Raw genomic sequence first — 21,468 nt, 5'->3', positions numbered from 1 at the left:
TTGAATTGCTATCCTCTATGAAATATATCTTAAATACAATTGACATTTACTTGGAAAACTGCACACAGATCAGTCAACCGGGCATTCTAGAGGGGCCCCAAAAGTGTAATTTTCCATTAAAATGGCACTCAGAATTTTTTGATGAGTGCAAATGCAATCAATAAGACGAGAACTGTACAGTTGATACCAAGTGGGAGTGATTGACTGAAGAGTGTGGCTGGAGGTCATGCCAAATGGTCACTAACTACTGGGCTCGGCAATCATCATAGTAAGCAGGCAGTGGCAGGTCAGGGTAAATGGGTGCAGGGCATACCAAAAAACAAACCAATCACCCACTGCGCATAGCCAAAAAACACTGCCCAATACACCTTGTGGGAGTTGAAACTGTGCAGTTGGCAAAGCTCAAGGCCATGCCATTAGTGACATTATGAGCAGTGCGCTTGGTGTGTATTGGCCCCGACGCTAATTCTACCAGGTAACTTCCAGGCATTTTAGCATGGATTATTATGACACTGAAATAGATTGTTTACTAGGTTTTGGTAGTTGTTCCTGCTCCATTTCCAATCTCGTAGCGACAGTAAAGGTTCTGAGACGCTGGTTGCAGTTCAGTAGAAATTATCATTTGTGCCAGATCAAAAAGTTGTTAGATTCCTCAGATCGCAGGACAGATTTAGGCGTCACTGTGTATAACAAATAAGGATAGTTACTCAGGATCTAGGTGCATGATTGCAACAGTACTCATGGTAAACAGCCTGTAAGGGTATCCAGGTCATCTAACTGAAACGCATATGTACCATCTCCAAAAAAAGATCTAGAAAGAAACAGAGCTGGTGTCAAAGGTTATCCAGGTTGTTTATGTGAACGATTGAAAGTTTTTGGGCTTGTGATGTCAACCCACATAAAATTTACAAGGTCAGAGATTTACTAATTTTGAAAATATGAGTGAGATCAGCCAATGCAATAAGTTCCCAGGACACAAATTTGTGAGGTACACTTGGATGTGATTCAACCTTTAAGTCTCACGTATTTCAGAACCCTAAAGAGGGAAAAGAGCAAATCTCTCTGATCAAAGCTCTGCTGCTATAACTCCAAGCCAACTGAAATATAAACGTTTTAAGGATTTATGAAAGTTTCATCTATTCTGTTGCTGCTATTGTATATTTAATGGGGTTTGTGCTATTTTTTGGTGCCAAATACAGCTAACCATATTAGGCTTGGCAAGCTGATCTGTACAGAGATTCCCTCCAACGGGATAACACTGCTGTATTGTTTCCTACGGGATATAGGGATTTGTATCTCTTAGAACATTGGCTTACGATCATAGCGATTATGAGCAGCACAATATCCGCTCCCAGTCTTCACAGAATCGTCAGTCCAATACAGTTCTGAAGACCAACAACAGTCTGAGTCTCCTAAGACTGGATAACATTCGTGAACTTTTGTGGGCATTGGATCGCAAAGAACAGTCACCCCAATCAATGAACAATTCACCCACAGTACATATCAAATGTTTAGTGCTCGTATTGTGTTTTTTTTTTATCGTGTATTTTCTAAGTGTAAGGGATTGTTAAAGTGTTGCTCTTTTAAGTAACAGCTCAGCCTGGGTTAGTGCAAGCGACATAGCTGTTAGAGGGCACATCCCATCTCCCCACCATCAGTACTAGTATTTTGGCATTAACACTTCTTGGTGTGGGATCGTAAAGTTCCTAATTATATTGGTAATAACAAAACTACAAGTCCCATAATGCAAAGTCGTTTTCAATAAAATGCCAACAGTAGCATACTTTACAATGAACATAAATTCTAATACACGATAAAAACCACAATACGAGCACTAAACATTTGATATGTACTGTGGGTGAAATGGGGGGGGGGGGTGAGAACTGCTGTCAAGTGTAAGAAAAGCAGCAGGCAAATGGAGTGGAAGGCCTCTGACCCTCAGCTAAACCCTGATGCCTAGTTGATGCGAATGTACGTTATAAATGCATAAGTGGTGCACACCTATGATATATATAAATGTACATCAAGAGAATGAGGTGAAAATATCAAATGAAGTGCCACTCCTTTGTTTGTAAAAGCTCAGCAGAGCTCTCAAGTTTGCCATGCCCAGCTCTAGTCCTGGTGCTATAATGGAATACACAGAACTACTAGTCCCAGAATGCACAGTAAAATCCTGGCCTGGATGAGCTACTCACACATAGAACCCTGAAACCTGAAAGTTCTTCTGGTTCTGTGCCTACACGAGCGAAACTGTCTGGCATAGGTTTGCAGAGACACTGTAGTGGTAACGTTATTCTCAGTCCTTCCTCAGCTTCTGATCGCCCATTGCATTGCGAACCAAATCGTTGTACACATATATCACAACTTCTAATTTCAATACTTCAGATTCCCATATCTAGTAATGCATTAAATTCACTGTTGTCATTCATTGGGGAAAACGCGTTCTCACATTTTCCTAAAATTTAACTCCTACTACACACTTCAACCTGTTTGGTGTTCAAGATAAGTTTGGAAATCCCGCGTGGTGAGCAAATAAGTAATGCTTCAGTCCACGCGTGTTTCATCAGCGGCCGCAATAAACAAACGCTTACTTTCAAAAACCCTCGTTGAAGTCACAATCCAACAGACCAGCAAGAAGGAGGCTCAGGTGTGTACCCCAGCTTTAATAGTCCTTCCTCTATTTCTTGTCACTCATTGCCTTGTTTACTCTGTAGTTTTACATTTCACTGCTCAAATGTGACGACATCAATTGATTCATTTCCTCGTCAGGCTGCGGATGAAGCGGCCCTTTCTCGGTTTCTCTTAATTTCCACACGTGACTAGAGCTCCTCCGTGCCATGATTTTGGTTCACATGCTGGTATTTGCAGTTTTACAAAGTATGCAATAGAAAAACCTGGTGCGGGATGTGCTACTACCACATGGTTTTGGGAAATTGGAAAGCTTTGAAAAACGTTTTTTCGAGAAAAAACGAGGCGTGGGGTAAAAACATTTCAAATGTTAAAGCGGAGGAGGCTGCACTAAAAATGAACTAAAGTCAACGAAGTTAATGCAGTGTAGCAACCGGCCCCAGCAACAATCTTAAACTGACCCCCCATGTACATTACTTAATTTGTACAAAACTAAGTGCAAGGGCACCTGAAGTTTTTCTTCTGAGACCTCCACCAGCGTTGCCAAAGGCAATTCTATGTCAGGACAGGAGGCTCAGATTATGCTATCTCATTTCTTTATTAGAAATGCCCTGCAGCCAATAAAACAGTAAAAAACTACAGTACCCATGAACACCAGGGTAACAACCATGGAGACCATAGTATAAAAGGTCAGGTAGACAGTCTTTCTTCCTCTTTCTTCACTGCTCCTCAGCCAGTTAAGTGCTTTTCTCCTATTACCTATTGCATTGCATTGTCTTTATGTATATTGTGACTTACATGCTTTGTTTGCTTCGCGCTTAGTATTGCGTGCTCACTTGCGACTTTCACGCCCTGTGTTCTTTTGTTCCTCGGCTCGTTATTGTTGCCGTGTACTCCATTGCCGCTTTGTCTGCGCCGGAGCTGGGAGCGTGTGTTCACCTCCTGTTGGACGGGGCGCTTTGTGCCTGCGTCTTTCTAGTTGAGGAGCGGGAGATCGGGGTGTTGGGGACTCGTGCGCAAGCTCCATTTACATTGTTGTGGGGCTGCCGTACCGCGCATGTGCAGCGGCTATTTCCGGCATATTTCCATGTTTACACGGCGTCGGAAGCCTGATAATGTAATTTGATGTGCCATTGCCCACTGCCTCACAATATTCACCCCAATTTACGCCTTTTGCACACTGACTGGCATTGGGCTGTATAAATAATCATAGGCTATGCCTAGAGTGCATTTTTTTTTGGTTTAGCAGCAAGCCCTCCCTCCACTTTAAAATATATTTTTCTGTGTGCAGGTTTTGCCTGTGCTGCTGGCTTGCTGTTGGGGTTTTTGTCACTCCCCCCCCCCCCCGCATTGTGCCTTTGGCCACAGTTATTTACAGTCATCAGGTGGGCTACTACTGTTACACTCTGTGTGACCATGGAGGAGTATTATGATGACGATGAATACTATGATGACGAGGACGCCTCTGGCTCTTTGGAGCATGACTTAGTTGAGGTTTTGGATCAGGGTGTGCAACACTCTGTGAACAAGGCTCTTGTGCGTGCCATTAACCCCTTAAAGCGTCATTTGAATCAGTATGCGCAGTGGTTGCCTGCCTCACGCAAGTCCTTTAAGTCCCCTGTAAATCTACATAAATCTGATTTTCAGAAATTAGCCAAGAGTTTGGCCTCAGGCAAATCCAAGTCCACCGTCGGTGCTTCTTCAACAACCCCTCCTCCTACTGATACCGACGATTCGCAGTCTTCTACTTCCTCTGATCATGATGATCCTCCCCCTAGGAAGAAGGTGTGTGACGAACATTTCGTGGATACACCAACGCATCCTCCTGTGCTAACTTTTGATCCTTCAGATATTATCCATCCTCATTCCACCTCCTGGCTTCCCTCCCCTGCAGTGGCAGATTATGTCCAGACGCACATCCGCCAACCTTTTGAAAAGGATGTTAGGCTCGACTTCGGTCCGAATGCTCTAGGCTTGATCTTGCTGACCATTTGGCGGAGACTCCAGAGGTTGACCCCACGATGGTCACCTATCTCAAGAAGTACGCCAAGGATCCGAAGAAGGGTCTGGACAGATCTTGACGTTCCTGTCAGGACAAGGTGTTGGATTTATTAGGTCCTCTCATGAAAATTCTGGATCTTGGATTTCTGGCCAAGGAATCTTCAGCTCTAGTGGACCCGGATGAACTTATCGAGTAGGCACAAAGAGCTATTTGCCAGTTTGGTAATGCCAACTGTGCAATTTCATGTGAGAGACGCCGGTCTATCCTTCTTAAACTAGATCCGAAGTTGGCAGAGCTCTCCTCCTCAGAATCTGGTCCTGCTGCTCAGGGTCTGTTATTTGGCCAACCCTTTTTGAAGGAACTCACGAAATTTGTGGCCACCTTCAGTGGCCTGGATAAGGCTCAAGCTTCGCTGCGGTGAGCGTTTCGTTCGGTTTTTGCCAGGGCCGAACTACACAGGGGACGCTCGTTCGGCCGTGGCTCTCAGCAACCTTCCCAGAGGGGGTACCAGTCCCAAAGAGGCGGTGGTCAAGATGCCGGATACAATACCCGATCAAATTTCTACCCCTCTCGCAAAGGGAGAGGACAATATAAGAAAGGACGTTCTGGAGGAAACCAAGGTGGCTACCAGGATTCCAACACTTCAGGTGAGCCTGATTCCTGCTTGCGATGTGGTTCTGGGGGGTAGGATACAATATTTTCTAAACAATTGGCGTCTAATCTCCAGCGATGCTTGGGTGCTGGAAACTGTTCAAGGTTACAGAATCGAGTTTTACCAGCCCCAACATCAGACCCACCCCCCCAAGCCTCTGTGCTTCTCCATTCAAGATCAGGAGTTCATTTCGGTGGAAATAAACTCACTCCTCAAAAAGGAGGCAATAATTCCGACCGTCCGTCATCCCAAGGGGTTCGTCAGCACGGTGTTTCTTGTCGAGAAGAAAGGGGGCAGATCCCGCCTAGTTCTCAATATGAAGGACTTCAACGGAGGGGTCGTTTACAGGCATTTCAAGATGGAGGGTATCCATCTGTTGCACGACCTTCTTCAAGAGGGGGATTGGATGGTTGTCTAGATCTCACAGAGGCGTACTTGTCGATTCCCATCTACGGTCCTCATCGTCGGTTCCTACAATTCCATTGGCAGGGGACTTGGTTTGAGTACAAGGTTCTCCTGTTCGGCCTCTCGTCAGCACCTTGGTGCTTCACAAAACTTCTGAGGCCTGTCGTGGAATGCTTGCGCGCTCAGGGTGTTCGCCTGATTATTTAATTGGACGACATTCTGATCATGGCAGACTGCCCTCTCAAACTCTTAACTCATCTGGAGTGGTCTATCAACCTCTTTCAGTCTCTGGGGTTTCTGGTGAACATTCAGAAATCTGTCTTGACTCCATCACAAGTGATAGAATTTCTGGGCTTCACGGTCAATTCACTTTCGTGTCTACTTCTCTTGCCCAATCAGAAGATTCGGTACATCAAGAGGGAATTGACTTCAGTTATTTCCAAACAGACTGTGTCATTGAGATCGTTAGCACGAGTTGTAGGTCTGTTGGCGTCCTCCATTCAGGCGATCTTCACGGCCCCCCTGCATTACAGGGCACTTCAGCGTTTGAAGATTCGTCATCTCCAAAAAGGCCTTCGCTATTCCGATCTGATTCCTCTTTCAGAGGAGGTGAGGTGGGAGATGCAATGGTGGTTAGACCACATGGATGCCTGGAATGGACGAGCCGTGTTCGGTGCATCGCCGGAACTAGTGAGAGAACCCGATGCCAGCCTGTGCAGTTGGGGAGCCCGGTGCGGTCCAATCTCGACGAGAGGTCGATGGTCTCCCCAGGAGTTGTCGCTCCACATCAATTGCCTAGAACTCCTGGCAGGGTCGTTTGCGATCCGTTGTTTCTCCCCTCTTCAGTCCAATTGCTGCATTCTTCTCCGCCTGGACAACATTTCGTCAGTTCGTTATGTCAACAAGTTGGGCGGAACAAAGTCCAAGATATTGGCGGAGATAGCCAAAGATTTTTGGCATTTTTTTCTGCAACAGAAGTTCACTGTTATTGCAGAATATCTTCCCGGCCGCAACAATCAGATTGCGGATTGGAATTCGCATCATCTTTGGGACTTCAGCGATTGGAGGCTTCATCCTCGCGTTTTCCGTTCTCTCCTCCGGATCTGGGGCCAGTGTCAGATCGACCTGTTCGCCTCTCGCCTCAACACTCAGCTTCCGCTGTTCTTCAGTTGGAGGCCGGATCCGGAAGCCCTGGCCACGGATGCTTTTCTGCAGACTTTGCCGTCTGGTCTGTGCTATGCCTTTCCCCCGTTCATGATGATTCCCAGAGTCTTGGCGTGCGGGAAACGTTATCGGTCAGAATTGATTCTGATTGCTCCTCTGTGGAGGGCTCAAGCGTGGTTCCCAGTTCTCCTAGAGTTGTGTTGTGCAGTGCGCTCCTTCTTCCCGAGAAGTGGAATCTCTTGCTGGATCCTCTCGGCGATCCGCATCCCCTGATTCTATCAGGCAATCTTCATCTGCTGGCATGGCAAATTTCAGGGATCGCTGGTCGGTCCCGGGCCTTTCTAGCGACGCTTCCAAATTTATCAGTGAAGCCTGGTCACCCAATACCCACAAACGCTACAGGGGTTCCTGGAAGCGATGGTGTGACTGGTGTGTTCAACGGGAAGTTGATCCCGCTTCGACAGATGTCTCCATGATCATTCATTTGTTGGCTTCTCTTGCTTCCTCCTGGTTGACTTATCGGACTGTCAACAATTTCCATTCCGCCATTTCTGCAGGCCATATTCATATTGCTGGTAAGCCTGCGGGTGAATATCCTCTTATTGCCAAGTTGCTGAAGGGTATCCGTCTGGCGAAGCCTCCATGTCCTAAGTATGTCTCTTTATGGGATGTTTCAGTTGTGTTACGATTTTTAGAGGCTTGGCCTCCTAATTCGTTGTTATCCCGTAAGCAGCTGTCAGCCAAACTGACCATGTTGTTATGTTTAGTCTCCAGCAAACGGGTATCTGATGTCCGCGCTTTGGATCTGGCAGGTCGCAGTTTTACACCAGAAGGTGTCACATTCCTCCTTTCCAGGCGTACCAAAACGAATATTACTTCGGCTACTTATCCTTCTTTTCCAACTCATCCCAACCTTTGTGTTGTTCAATGTGTCAAGGATTATGAGGTAAGTACTGCTTCTTTACGTTCAGATATGCAAGGACAGTTGTTGATTGCTTTTCAGAAGCCTTTTTGTCCTGTTACCCCAGCTACTTTAGCTCGCTGGGTTAGTTGGCTCATGTCAGAGGCTGGCATTGATGTTTCAATTTTTGGTGCACACTCTGCACGTGGGGCGATGGCTTCTAAAGCATTCGCGATGGGTGTCACTTTACTTGACATTATGAAGGCCGCAGATTGGTCTTCTGATTCAATGTTCAAAACGTTTTATTACAAACCTATTGATCATATTGCTTCTGTTGTGGTGGATCAGCTTTAAACAAGCATAATCGGAGCCTCCTGTCCTGACATAGAATTCAAAATTTGCGAACATACGTGACAAGAATTTTCAATTCTATTAAGGACAAGGAGGCGAGGATTATCCCACCCGTTGTTTTGTTTTTCTGCATATACTGCTACTATGAACATGTTTGAATATTTGCATATGGATTTCTCCAAATCCCTTGTTTTCTCCACCCCCCCCCGCCCTTATTTCTACTTACAACATATGCACTGGATGTGTATTATGGCTCTATGTCTCTTTTCAGGTTCTGACCCTAAGTAGAGGTGTTCTGTTACACCTGACTTCTCTCGCCTTTCGATGGTCTTCTGGTTCCAGTATTATATGCTTACCTGCATCTTCGTTAGACTTGGACTTCTACTGTAGTCGATGACTTCTTTCCTGCTGTTCTACGTTTTGGATTTCCTGTTTTATCTGAACTGTTTCCTCACCAAAAGAAAGAGGAAGAGAGACTGTCTACCTGACCTTTTATACTATGCTCTCTATGGTTGTTATCCTGGTGTTCATGGGTACTGTAGTTTTTACTGTTTTATTGGCTGCTGGGCATTTCAAATAAAGAAATGAGATAGCATATTCCTCGCCTCCTTGTCCTTAATAGAATTGAAAATTCTTGTCACGTATGTTCGCAAATTTTGAATTCACATCCTGGGAAGTGTTACTTTCGCCCCCAACCACCCTCAACTTTGGCAGTATCCAGTTGTTCATGTAGGACCTCTGGCCTCCATTTGTGACTCTAAAGCTATTTTTTCTCACCTTCCGAGTCCTGATAATGGCCCATGATCCTTATAGGGTGAAATGTATTTTTCTTGTTGCTTAATGAGCCACTACTTTTGAATGTACAATCATACAATCGCGTGTAGACTAGTATACATGGATTAAACAAAATATATTGATTCTGTGGCCGTTTTTATAGCCCTTTTTATACAAATAACCAAAAAGAGAGTCCCTTCTAACAAAGAAGAAAAAAAGGAACCTCTTGCTAGGTCTGAAAGAAAAGAAAAGCCTTTTCTCTCAAATAACCCTCACCCACCCGGGTTTTCCTTTGGTGGCATCCTTCATCATAGGGTCCATCCCTTCCCTCTACGGACAGAGGCGTGCTGCTACCTACGGAGACGTGGGAACCCTTAATAGAAAATAGGGGTGTTCCTGTACACCCATACTCCTATGTAGTTTTAAGAGATGGAGAGGGTTTTAAATATTTCGAAGGAACATTAAAAATATCAAGATAGTGGGACAAAAAACACTTTATTTTCTCCCCCTAGTTGATATGCTAAAATCTAGGGACAGAAGGGAAATGCTCAAAGAGATATTAACTGCTGTTTCCCTGGTTGGTCGACTAGTTTCAAGCCCTACCCCAAGGCTTTTCTTCAAGACCTCAAAGGAGAAATAATGCTCCCACTCCTAATGTTCTATTCAACTTAAAGTGATAAACAAAAATTAGAAATCAAAATGTATACACCACCTAATTGTTCTGTTTTAAATCTCAAAAATCCTCCATAATAGTTAAAAAATCATTGGTGAATCAGTGGTCTTAATGGTCTAGATAAGCCAAACTTGGGAGCATAACGTGCGGAATACCGTGACATTTCGACTTACCAGACATAACAAACATATAAATACTTAAAAACATGAGCTGCTTGCACATCGTCATATAATCATGGTGATTAGAGCTAATTACATACATGATAGGAGGCCATAACTAGGCCTCATGAGTCATTCAAGGAGTTTAATGGACACCTGTAGTCAAACCCTGAAGGTATATTGTTATATCTTGGGTTTTAACACCTTGCATCTTCCCTGTTTCTTTGCCGCTGCTGCTCAGCCAGTGAGAATGTGTTGGGTAAAATGTTAGTGTGGATGGTGATGTCATGGAATGTGTAGATTGCTGTGATTTGGACTGTCAGTTGGATCCTGGGCTGAGCAGCAGGGAGGCTGCTCCTGGTGGGTTAATTACATCTATACTTCTGAACTTACTTGAAGACTACCTTTATATCGAAGAAGAATAAAACTGTTCTTCTTTAACATTACATCTACTGGAACTCCTTTCTACGATACAACATATATTTATAGAGGAGAGGGCCACTAGAGGGCGCACGACATGCTGGCTGCACTGTAGTGCAGCACCGCCGGCCGGTCTATCTATCCTTCCATTATCCTGCTCCCTAACAGGCTTCGGTGCCCCAAATTGTAAGGAGGAGTTGCTGCTACTATCGCTCTGTGGAACGGAGGAGCAAAAGCGGGCCCGTTGTATATACGATCGCTCTCTGACCATCTGACTGAAGTGCTGGGCCCCTGCTAAAATGGCGGCAATGGCAGCGCGGTAGGAGGAAGTGTCAGCCCAGTGAGGGAGTCGGACGCCGGCCGGAATTGCTAAAATTCTGTACTGTGATCCGTGAGACTGCAGCAGTAGCGGAGCTTGCTGGTGAACCGGGCTGGATGTGAGTGACGTTTGCCTGGTGACGGAAGGAATCTGAGACGTTCGCCGCTGGCCTGCAATCTAGTCTACAGACCCTGATGAGGTGGGCTGCTGCATTACACGCGTTTGCCGATCTGCGCGGGCTGGTGCGGTACCTGTAGCTGCTTGCTCTGCTGTGGGCCTTGGAAGCTGGCTCGCGGGACCTGAGTGCTGCGCTCCCCCTACTGCTGACTTGGGTGTGGACGCATGCCTGGGCTGGGCGGAACATTGAGAAGGACGCATATCGTCCGTAAAACAGTGAGTAACACTAATCTGCGGGTGAGCCTGACTTGAGAACCTGCTCGTGGGCTGCAAATAAGTACATAATATGATTATATGAGACTGCTGGAGTTGGGGGTCTACCTGTGAGGCCTACAGCATCTGCGACATACAGGCCAGAGATGACTGCTTGTAGCTCAGTTGGCTGGGTAATATGTGCGGAGCGCCCCCCCCCCCCTTTGAAACCTGTGTATACGAGAGGAGCACCTGGTGTGTCTGGATTGCACCTGATACTTTAATTATCAAAGACTGTACATCCTCTAGCAGTTTGGCACAAAGAGGGGCGTTGATATTGTGCAAGTGGGCTGGGTTATTGCACACATTTACAATGGGCAAGCCGGACAAAAAAAACAAAAGGCTCAATTTTGAACTGTGCAAAACTGGCAGAGGGGTACAATCTGTGACGTCGGATTCGGAGATCGGCGCGGCTAGCGAGCCGCCCACTGCTTTGGAAAAGACTCTTTCTGCCATACAAGCAAGCCTACAATATATATAGATGGCAAAATTGAAGCCCTAAATGGTCGCATGGATTCAATATCTGCTAAGTTGGATAGGCATGCAGTGCACATAGGTAAAGCTGAACAGCAGATCTCCACCAATGAGGATGGGCTGTAACAGGTCGACACAAAGGTTTCTGACATGGCAAAGATCCTTGCAGTAATCCAAGCCAAGAATGAGGATTTGGAGGCATGCACGAGGCGCAATAATGTACGCATTTTGGGGTGCTGGAACCCACAAATGTGGGTAGACTTGAGACCTATGTAGAGCAGATGTTGCGTGAGGTGTGTGGTGCAGATAATCTATCCACGATGTTGGTAGTGGAGAGGGCCCACTGTTTGCTGGCTTCTCACCCGCCTCCGGGCACACGGCACTGCCCATAATTGCAAGCTTGCACAATTATAGAGACCGAGACACAGTTATACGCATCTCTCAGCAAAAAAGCAGTGTATTGTACCAGGGCAATACCATATCTTTTTACCCAGACTTTACGGCCAACGTTCAAGCAGCGCAAAAGGAATTTCAAGTGGTGAAAAAACTTCTGGCGAATGTAAGCATTCCATATGCTATGCTGTATCCGGCCCACCTCCGTGTGGGAGTAGATGACTAGGCCCGGATATTTGAAAGCCCCAAGCGAGCTATTGAATTTGCTAAGTCACTATCTCGCAGGAAGAAAACGCCACCGGACGCGTCAGACAATGACAACTGATCTAAAGTGCTCGGATATACCACTAAGCAGGTTCACAGGACTGGTAAATGGAGTGAGCATGTATGGTACTGTGGCTGACTCGCAGATCTAGTGACATTGGTGCTCAACTATGAAGTTCATGATTTATTGTGTTTTTCCCACAGTTGTATACATGGTCAAGATATATGGCTATCTCGTAGCATAAAATGATCAGTTTCCTGGAGGCGCCAATGGACCGCTCTCATGGAGTGGTATTTTTTACATACTACAGGTACAGTAGGGATTAAGTAATTGTGATGCGGCCAACCTCCCTAGACTAACAGGGAATTATTGTGCCACAGTGTCCCCCAATGGGTATACCCCTACACAAGTTTGACTCTGTTTTCATGGGGGGTTTTGTTAAGTTTGTGGGTTATGGCTTTGGCAAATTGGGGCTGCTAAAGTGGGTGGGGGTGGAGGTTAGCAGTATTTTTAAGTGGGAATTTTTGTTGTGATTGCAACTACACTACGCAGGTTACACGTTTTATTCGTAATTGCAACTTTCTATGCTTTGATTGCATACACAAGACAGTTCTGGATTTTCATTTTTGCTGATGGTTGACAGATATAATTGTTTGACTTGGAACATTAGAGGGCTCAAAACCCTCAAGAAAATTCGCCAGGTTTTGGCGTACTTGGACAGGCACAAAGTACAGATTGCATTGCTACAGGAGATACACCTTACCAAGTCCTCCGAAGTTAGGATAGCAACTAAATGGGCATTTCATAAGGCAGCATCTTCATATTTCTCTTACGCCTCGGGGGTTCTCACGCTGTTTCAGAGGGGATTGCCATTTACCCCTATTAAAACATACACCGATGATGAAGGCCGATGTGCCATGATCTATGGGAAACTAGGGGTATCACTGATCAGTGTCATCACCATATATTGCCCTATACTTGATGAGCCGCAGGTCTTTCTTAATTTGCTTAATGTTTTATGGTCCTGGCCAGATGCTGCCATTTTATGGGGGGGGGTTTTAACACACACCTGGACCCAGCTAAGGACAAGTCAAATCCACAATACCATAAAAGTCTCACAGTGTGTCTGGGATGTGATGATGGAGTTATGGTTGGTGGACACCTGGAGGGTGCGCAATGAAGATGCCAGAAGCGGTACACATCTTACGCCAGCACACAATAGTTGGTTCCGATTCGATTATTGGCTCCTGAGTGAAGAACCAAATGGCTGGGTCACGGACATTGTTATTCTACGCACATTATCAGACCATAACCCGGTGAAATTGTCTTTAAGTAGTCCCTCCACTACACACAGACCATTCACTTGCCGCTTTAGGGCAGAATCATTATTGGGTCCTATTTATAAGGACACCATATGGAACGCCATAACGCAATACTTTGAATTAAATGCAGGTACAGTAGAGTCTGCTTCCGTTCTCTGGGAGGCTTTCAAGGTAACAGTGCGGGGGGTCTGCATGAGCACCACCGCAGGCATACTATGGGACATACGGGGACAACTTATCAAAGTAGAAACCAAACTAGCAGACTTAGAACAGGCCTACACTCGGGTCCCTCACATTGATACATTGACACAAATTCATGAGCAGGTACTGGAATATAACGCGTTGGCAGAATCTGAGACTCGCTATTTATCGTGTCTTCATGTGGCAAGGACCTATGGGGAAGGAGGCCGGCCTGGTAGACAGCTGGCCAGTCGGATTAAATATAGGGCTCAGCACCAACACATTACATAAATAGTAGACTCAGACGGGGAGGAGCATTACACACCTCGAGGGATAGCTGAACAATTCAGATCCTGTTATAGTGATCTATATGCATCACAAGGGAGCATGGATGGGGACGCTCTCGGAGATTATCTCTCAGATATCGCATGTGCATGGTTAGCAGATGGTCATCGCAAATACTTGAGTCAACCAATCGATGAAGCTGATATCAAGCAGGCGTTCCGTTCCCTACCTAACAATAAGGCCCCAGGACCAGACGGACTTACAGCAGAGTTCTATAAGGCATACGCTGACCTTTTAACACCACACCTCCTAGAGGTGTATGCAGAGGCTCATGACACGGGCATCCTACGTTGGGATAAACCCTAATTACTGAAAAAAGATAAGGACCCAACTCACTGCGACTCTTATTGCCCCTTATCGCTTATTAATTTAGATTCCAAAATACTAGCTAATTCTGGCCATTAAGCTCCAACCACTGATGTCTTGCCTGGTCCTACCGGATCAATCCAGCTTTATCCCGGAACGCTCCACTTTTTATCATTTGAGGACTTTGTTCGCTATGTTACACATTTTAAATCCAGATCTGCCGGCGGCAGCTGTCATGTTGGATGCGGCCAAAGCATTCGAATCCATAGAATGGCTATATATGTTTTTTATACTAAAGCACATGGGGTTCCCACTCGTTTTTATATGCTGGATACAGTTGCTATATAATGACCCGTCAGCGAGAGTCTGGGTGGGGGGTCTTACAATTGAGTTATTTAGCATACACAATACAAGGCTGCCTGCTCTCGCCGCTTTTATTTGCCATTGTAACATTCCAATACAGCTGCCGGCACAACTCTTTCGTACACTTCGCTCCCATCTGCTTAGACTCATATGGAATGGTGAACAGGCTCGGATAGGCTGGTACACGCTTACTCTAGATTATGCTCAGGGTGAATTCTGCTCACCAGATTTCTACCTTTATTATTTATGTGCACAGGCACAACACGCCTGCCACTGGTATCAATCACAAGCTTTTACACCACACGTCGCTGTTGAAGATGGAGACGCGCATCCAGCTCCACTACCTACCTGGCATTATTACACATGTACATAGGGGTATGCCCAAGATGGAGATAAACACACTACCATAGCCGCTTGGCAATCAATAGGCAAACTTGCAAAGAAACTCCTGATTTATGCCCTGGCCCTGCCGATTGCACATCATGCCTCGGTCTCAGTTATGCAGGAGGCAGGATCCATCCGTTCATTGCAAAAGGTGATATTAAAAATGTGCATGATATCTTCCCAGATGGAAACTTCCTTAAGACTGTTGACCTCCAATACATAACAAATCAAGCGCCCCTATTTCGTTTCACTATCCACCGCCTAAAACTCTCACTTCAAAAGAACTACGAGTCTTATCCCCTAGACCGTCCTGCACTGCAATCTCTGCTGTTCCTGCTGGTGACACCCTCGAGGCGAAGACTAGTAATCAAATTATATATGCTGGTGCGAACAGAAACAGTGCGTCGCAAGGATTGCAGTACACGACAATGGAACACTGCACTAGACACCCCACTGACCTCATCAGAGGGGGAACACATTTGTACATTGACAGGCAAACAAACCTCCAATGGCAACCTAAGGATCATTCATTTCAAATACATACATCAAATCTACCACACACCCTCCAAACTGCACAAAATAGGCCTGCATGATTCCAGTAACTGCAAGCAATGCGGTGCTCAAGATTCAGGCTTTTGGTACTCAGCCTGGCAGTGTAATCTTGTCTCCCAATACTGGGAAGCTGACATTACGGCTGCCAGCAAATATCAAAACAGAAGGGGGGTGAGTAGAGAGAGGAGAAATAGGGACTCGTCCTCCACAAATCTATCAAATAACCAAAAAGAGAGCCCCTTCTATCAAAGAAGGAAAACAAACCTCTTGCTAGGACTGAAAGGAAAGAAAAGCTTTTCTTTCAAATACCGTGTAGAATAGCATACATGGACTAAATAGAATATATATTTATTCTGTGGCTGTTTTTGAAGCCCTTTTTTATATGCACACTCTTTTGACACAGTTATTCACCTTGTGTACAACACAGAAGCTCCATTAACGTTTTTTGCTATTAAATGTCCCTGTTTGTCCTTACTAAGGGCCCGATGTAGGTAATTCCGATTTACCTACCGGTACTCTTAAATACCGCATCATACCGATTCGGTATTTAAGAGTAGGTAAATTGGAAGGAGGCAGATGTAGGTAATTTTTATTTAACAATTACCGAATCTGTAAGATTCTGTATTTACCGATTCGGTAAATACCGAATCAGTATTTCCCATTGATTCCTATGGGCCTTGAAGCCCATAGGAAACGAATCAATGGGAAATACCGATTCGGTATTTACCGAATCGGTATTTACCGAATCGGTAAATACCGATTCCTGCAAGGGGGAACGGGGTGTCACTTTGACACCCTGTAGCACCCCAATTCCAGGCTTGTGTGCCATGTGGCACACATACATCCCCTAAGGGCATGTTTGTGTGTCCCACGGCACAGGTGTACATGCACAGATGTGCATGTACCCCTGAATTCGGTATTTTACCACCCAATAGGATTGGGTGGAAAATACCGACTCCTAAAGGGCCTGTAGCACTCTTTGAAGTGCCAGCTACATCTGGATTTACCGAATTGGTAAATATACTGATTCGGTTTTATACCGAATCGGTAAATTTACCGATTCAGTAAATTTACCAAATCGGTGAAAAATAGGCCCCCTACATTGGAAAAGGCATTTACCGGTCGGTAACGGCCGAATTCGGCCGTTACCGACCGGTAAATGCCTACCTACATCGGGCCCTAAATGTCTTGTTGTTACGTTTCCTATTAGAAAGTGGGTTATTAATTTGGGTGGAAGTGAGTTTACTGCTAGGAATAAGACCCACAATTTGTCAGAGTAAAGAAGAAGTCATTTACCTTCAGTAACTCATTATATAGTATAGACATTATTTAGCTGCAGATTTATTACCTTTGAATTTCCCAGGCATCAGGTTGGATCTGTAAACTTTTGCATGAGCAGTAGCCCCTGCATGCAGTCGGGTTGCTCCGTTCAGCTCTGCGTGATGTCGTCCTCATCTTTAGCATCGGTCATGACCTATATAGATGCCATACAGGGCCGCAGACGTCAGTTACTTTTCACTTTTCCTCACCAGAAATGCAGAGCCATGAAGTGATGAAGTGAACTCACTTGTGTGTGTCATAACTAGAGCCCTGAAAAGGTAGCAACCCAGCCCTATTGAATGAATAGGCATTGTTTGGTCTGTAAGGAGCCTGCAGCTAGATATTGCCTCTACCAGATTATGCGTTACCAAAGGTAAGTAACTTGTTCATCTGATAGAGACTATTAGGTGCAGATTTCTTACCTTTGAATATATTCTCAGGCCATTCCATCCTAGTGGTGGGTTGTAGAAAGATTTTCCATACTAAAAAGTCCTGCAGGACATAAAGGGCAAAATGCCCATCCCTGCGGACCTGACTGACCAGGCAGTAGTGCATGGCAAGTGTGTGCGGGGACGCTCATGTTGCTGCCTGGCACATGTCCAGGACTGGACACCCTGAGTGAACGGCATGATCGCAGCTTGTCCCCTGGTAGAATGGCCTTGTAAGCCCTCAGGAGGCTGCTTCCTAGCCAGGGCGTAGCCGATCTAAATGCAGATAACGACCCAGTGCAAAATGGTCCATTTTGGTATGTCAGACTGTAGGAAAGTAGGATTTGCTTTCGTGGTTACCCCGACTTCTCCTTGGTATCTGTGTGTTTTTTACTTAGTCTGGCGGGATCCTGCTAATCAGGACCCCAGCAACTGTGCTTTCTCGTCTAAATTGACATTGTAACTACTTTGGAACCTCCAGAATTGGCTACTCGTGTACCCTTATAAGTCCCTGGTATATGGTACTAAAGTACTCAGGGCATTGGTACACCAGGGGTCTCACATAGGCTGTAGCATTTATTATGCCACCCATCAGAGTCCACTTAAAGTGTGACTACAGGCTGCCACCGATATATGTTTTCTTGTATCTCAGGTCACTGGACTTAAAACCCATAACTCCCCATATGGCAGGCTCTTCAGTCCTGAGGGCAAGGTGCTTGGTTATAAGTGTGAGGGTGTCCCTGCATGAGCATGACACCCCTACAAACCCCAGAGTCAATTCTCCTGGCTTTGTAAGTGGGGACAGCCATTTTGAGAGCTAGAGTGGACATAAGTCATTACCAGTCACGGCCACATGATTTGCGGGGGGTGGAGGTCGCAAAGGGAGGAGGTCGCAAAGGGAGGAGGTCACGTGGGGGGAGGTTTAATTGTTTAAAAAAGTTAACTTACCTGCGCAGGCCAACTCCGGTCCTGCGTCGTCTCTGCTTCTCTGCTCCTCACAGGAGGCACGCAGCCCCTGGTCATTACGAGATGTTTTACTATATAGCGGCTGCACCAAACCCAGTTATGTTTTGTATCAAACATGTTGGAATCATACCCCAACACTGAATCCAGCGTTAGATGCATGATCCCATTTACTGGGAGGCTCATTAGGGGACCCCCCCCTGTACTCTGGGTAACAACCTTTCAGGGTCTGCAAGCATGCTTGTGCTGCTGACAACCACAGACACGATTTTGCCCTACTGCTGTTGACCACCTCCCAGACAGGACTTAGTGTATTGGGCTGGGGTGTGGTCGCTACTTTGACTGCAGTTTGAACTAGTTTAGGGAGCCCTTGACTCCCGCTTCGGTGTGAAACTAGACAAAGGACATGGGAGTATCCTCCCCTCTTACAGCCCTTCTCAGGGAGAGACCCCAGAATCGTCTTAACCCCTTCCTTAGGGTAATTAAGAGCTCCCCTGGGAGTGGATTGCCAGATTCATTGTGGTACAAGACTCAACCCTGAAACGACGTCACTGTCCAATCATCTGGACATAATTGGACTTCTTTGGACTTCAACTGGAACCGAGATTGCACCAAGAAAGACTCCTGCTGCTCCTGGTCTCGCTGTTCATCAAGTCTGTCATTTGTGTCTGTTCTTTTTCCAGGTTCTTCAACAGACCTGTGGGCATCAAGGACACCCAAGGAAATCTCCCTTGGAGTGAAGGAGCCACACCCCTGCATCTGCAGGCACCGCAACAAAGCTGACCGGTCTACTGCTCCTGTCATCCTACAGACTTCCTGAGGTCCAGCAACACAGGGGGCAGTTCTGCAACTCCGTCGAGGCCTGACCTGTCCTCTCTGCAATTTTGAGGCCGGTATCCCTCGTCAAGACCACTGGGACCAAACACTTGTGCACCACGTCAACTTGCAATTGTCAAGGCTTTTTGACACAGCACTCCAGAGATCTTTGAGCTACAAGAAGCTCCAGCCTCCAGCATCTCTTTCTTCCAAGATCAACATCCTCACATCCTCTGCAGCATGGGCCTTCCTCTTTGGTTAGCTGCTCAAGGTCCTCCTGTGACTCCTGTGCGTTCGGCCTGTGGGTCCTCCAACTGGTCTTCTACTGCTTACGTTGTCTCCCTGGCTTGCTCGGGCTTGTTCTGACTCTCTTGCTGTTGATAAGTCTCTTGAAACTTGCTGGTTCCAACGTTGCTCCTTTCTCATCTCCCATGCCAGTTTCTGCTACCAAAGCTTATTGGTGCTCCCGCCGGCCACCAACCACATAGGTCTCCGACATCCAACGTGGGACAGCTTGTGCCCAGCTTCTAGTCTTCCCCAGCATTGCCTGTTCTTCACAGCTGCAGTGCCAAGATCACTGTCGACACTTCAGCACCTCCCAACATGGGTGGGCATTGTGGCTCCATGCTTCCTTGTCACCTCCGAGTGACATAGACTCTGTCCCCTCTGCTTGCAGGTTCTTAATTCCAGAATCCACCCTTGGATTTCACCGGACTCCTTCACAGTCTTCTCCAGAGGCATCTTCTATGAAGTCGTCCATTGTTGTATATGGCAGGTTCCGACGCCACTTTAGCCCTATGTACACAGTTTCTCTGGTGTAAATAACCTGGATCCCGGGCATCCATAGTTGGGGTGGCTCTCCAACCTTCTGTATTCCAAAGGGTTTCATCAGGGTCCTCTGGGAAGGGTACTTCTTCTTCAAAACTGCAACTGCAACATCTCCATTGACTTCCATTGGCACATAGCTGTGTTTCCACTCTGCACACAGCATACATGGGGTTCCTGGGTAATTACCATGGGTTGTTCCTTGTGTCCTCGACTCCTCTGGGTCTTCTAGTCCAAGTCTTGTTCTCCTTTGCAGTTTACCTTCAACTTTTTAGTTTATGGTCCCCTGGAGGCCACTGTATTTTGTGCTACTTACCTGATTGCATTCAAAGTATATTTGTGTATTCTGTTGATATCTCCAGGAAGGATATATACCAATGTGATAGTGATATAGTGTTGTAATAAATAGACTTATTTTTGCTAAATACGTTGTGGTTTTGTTTAATCTAATCTACACCACAGACTAAACTGGTAAAACTAGCTGCTGATCAATCCTTCAAGATAAGCCTGAAGGCTGCTCTCCACAGCTACCACTTTGAGAGCATTGTACGGTTATCAAAACCACTAAAGTCACCATAAGGGTCACCTGGATTATTGCAAGGTGCACCACTTGAATAATTGTGCACCTGTGAGAAGGACCCGGGGCTTACCACCAGTGAAGCGCTGGGCGGAGAAACACGAACACAGGAAGCAACGTGGAACAGACAAACGGGACTGCCATCACGCTCTGCTATTTTTACACAGGAAAGCGACCGACAGTGTGACCCGGAAGAGGATCCAACGTCGACAGGAAGCAGCAGCCTTGAACCAATGAAAAGGAGCAGAGGCCAAGGGGTGGAGGTCATCAGTGCCGAGGCAGAGGAGAGGAGACGCCGAGAAGACGCCGGACTCGAGACTTCAACCGACCAAACGCCTGAAGACCCAGGAGAGCGGAGAGAAGACGCGGGACCCGATAGGCTGGACGCTGGAATACCAGGAAGCCAGGACGGGGACGAGAGCTGGTGTGAAGACTGGTGGTGTCCGGAGGAGACTGGAGAGCAGCTGCAACTCGGATGAGAGTTGCGGCGGAGCCTGTGAGTAATCCGGTTCTGCGGGATTGTTAATAGTGGGAGGGAAGTGGGAGGTAGTGTCGGGTGGGACTAGAAGAGGGAGGCAGAGACATTGAAGTTATGCTTCGTTAGTGCATGTCCCCCGGCAATTGTTATCGACCGACTGACTTTGAACCCCTTCACTGATACCTGACTATTTCATCCTCTAAGTGTGCATGACTTGATATCCTGACCCCAATCCTCAGTTCTCTTTCCTCATTTGCTTGAACCTCCTAGACGCTAAATACTCTTGGGCTCCCAGGAACCTTGGTCCTACTTTCATTTTCCCCTGCACAACTTAAGCCTCTTAGTGGGCACAACGGTGTGGTGCAGGAAGACAGGAAAACTAAGCTCATAAACAACATACTTACGGTTCCCTTCTTTGTCTCACTATCCTCCTATGAGCCTCCGGGAAGACCACCGTGGTGACAAGGAAAAGGAAAGCAAGACCACCCCTTTGCTAGCGTCATTTACTCCCAGCTCATCTGCAGAGTCATCCGAAGAAGAGGAAACCAAGGAACCGACTAGCCATCCCATCCCAACCCCTTCTGTTATCAATAAACAACCT

The 21,468-nt window shown here is 46.3% G+C and overlaps 1 protein-coding gene across 1 annotated transcript in view; it reads right to left on the bottom strand.

The window, feature by feature from the left end:
- LOC147750851 (protein NEDD1-like) overlaps window positions 1-2,837 on the bottom strand; it is a 381,766-nt gene extending 378,929 nt beyond the window's left edge. The window contains exon 1 of the mRNA XM_086937101.1: window positions 2,592-2,837. The gene's annotated coding sequence lies outside the window, so the exon portion shown is untranslated. The remainder of the gene's footprint in view (window positions 1-2,591) is intronic.
- Window positions 2,838-21,468: the final 18,631 nt, after the last annotated feature.

This window comes from Lissotriton vulgaris, chromosome 1_1 (assembly GCF_964263255.1).
Source record: "Lissotriton vulgaris chromosome 1_1, aLisVul1.2, whole genome shotgun sequence".
Lineage (NCBI taxonomy): Eukaryota > Metazoa > Chordata > Amphibia > Caudata > Salamandridae > Lissotriton > Lissotriton vulgaris.
The sequence above is the reverse complement of the archived record's forward strand: the minus strand, read 5'-3'. Positions and strand labels throughout refer to the sequence as shown.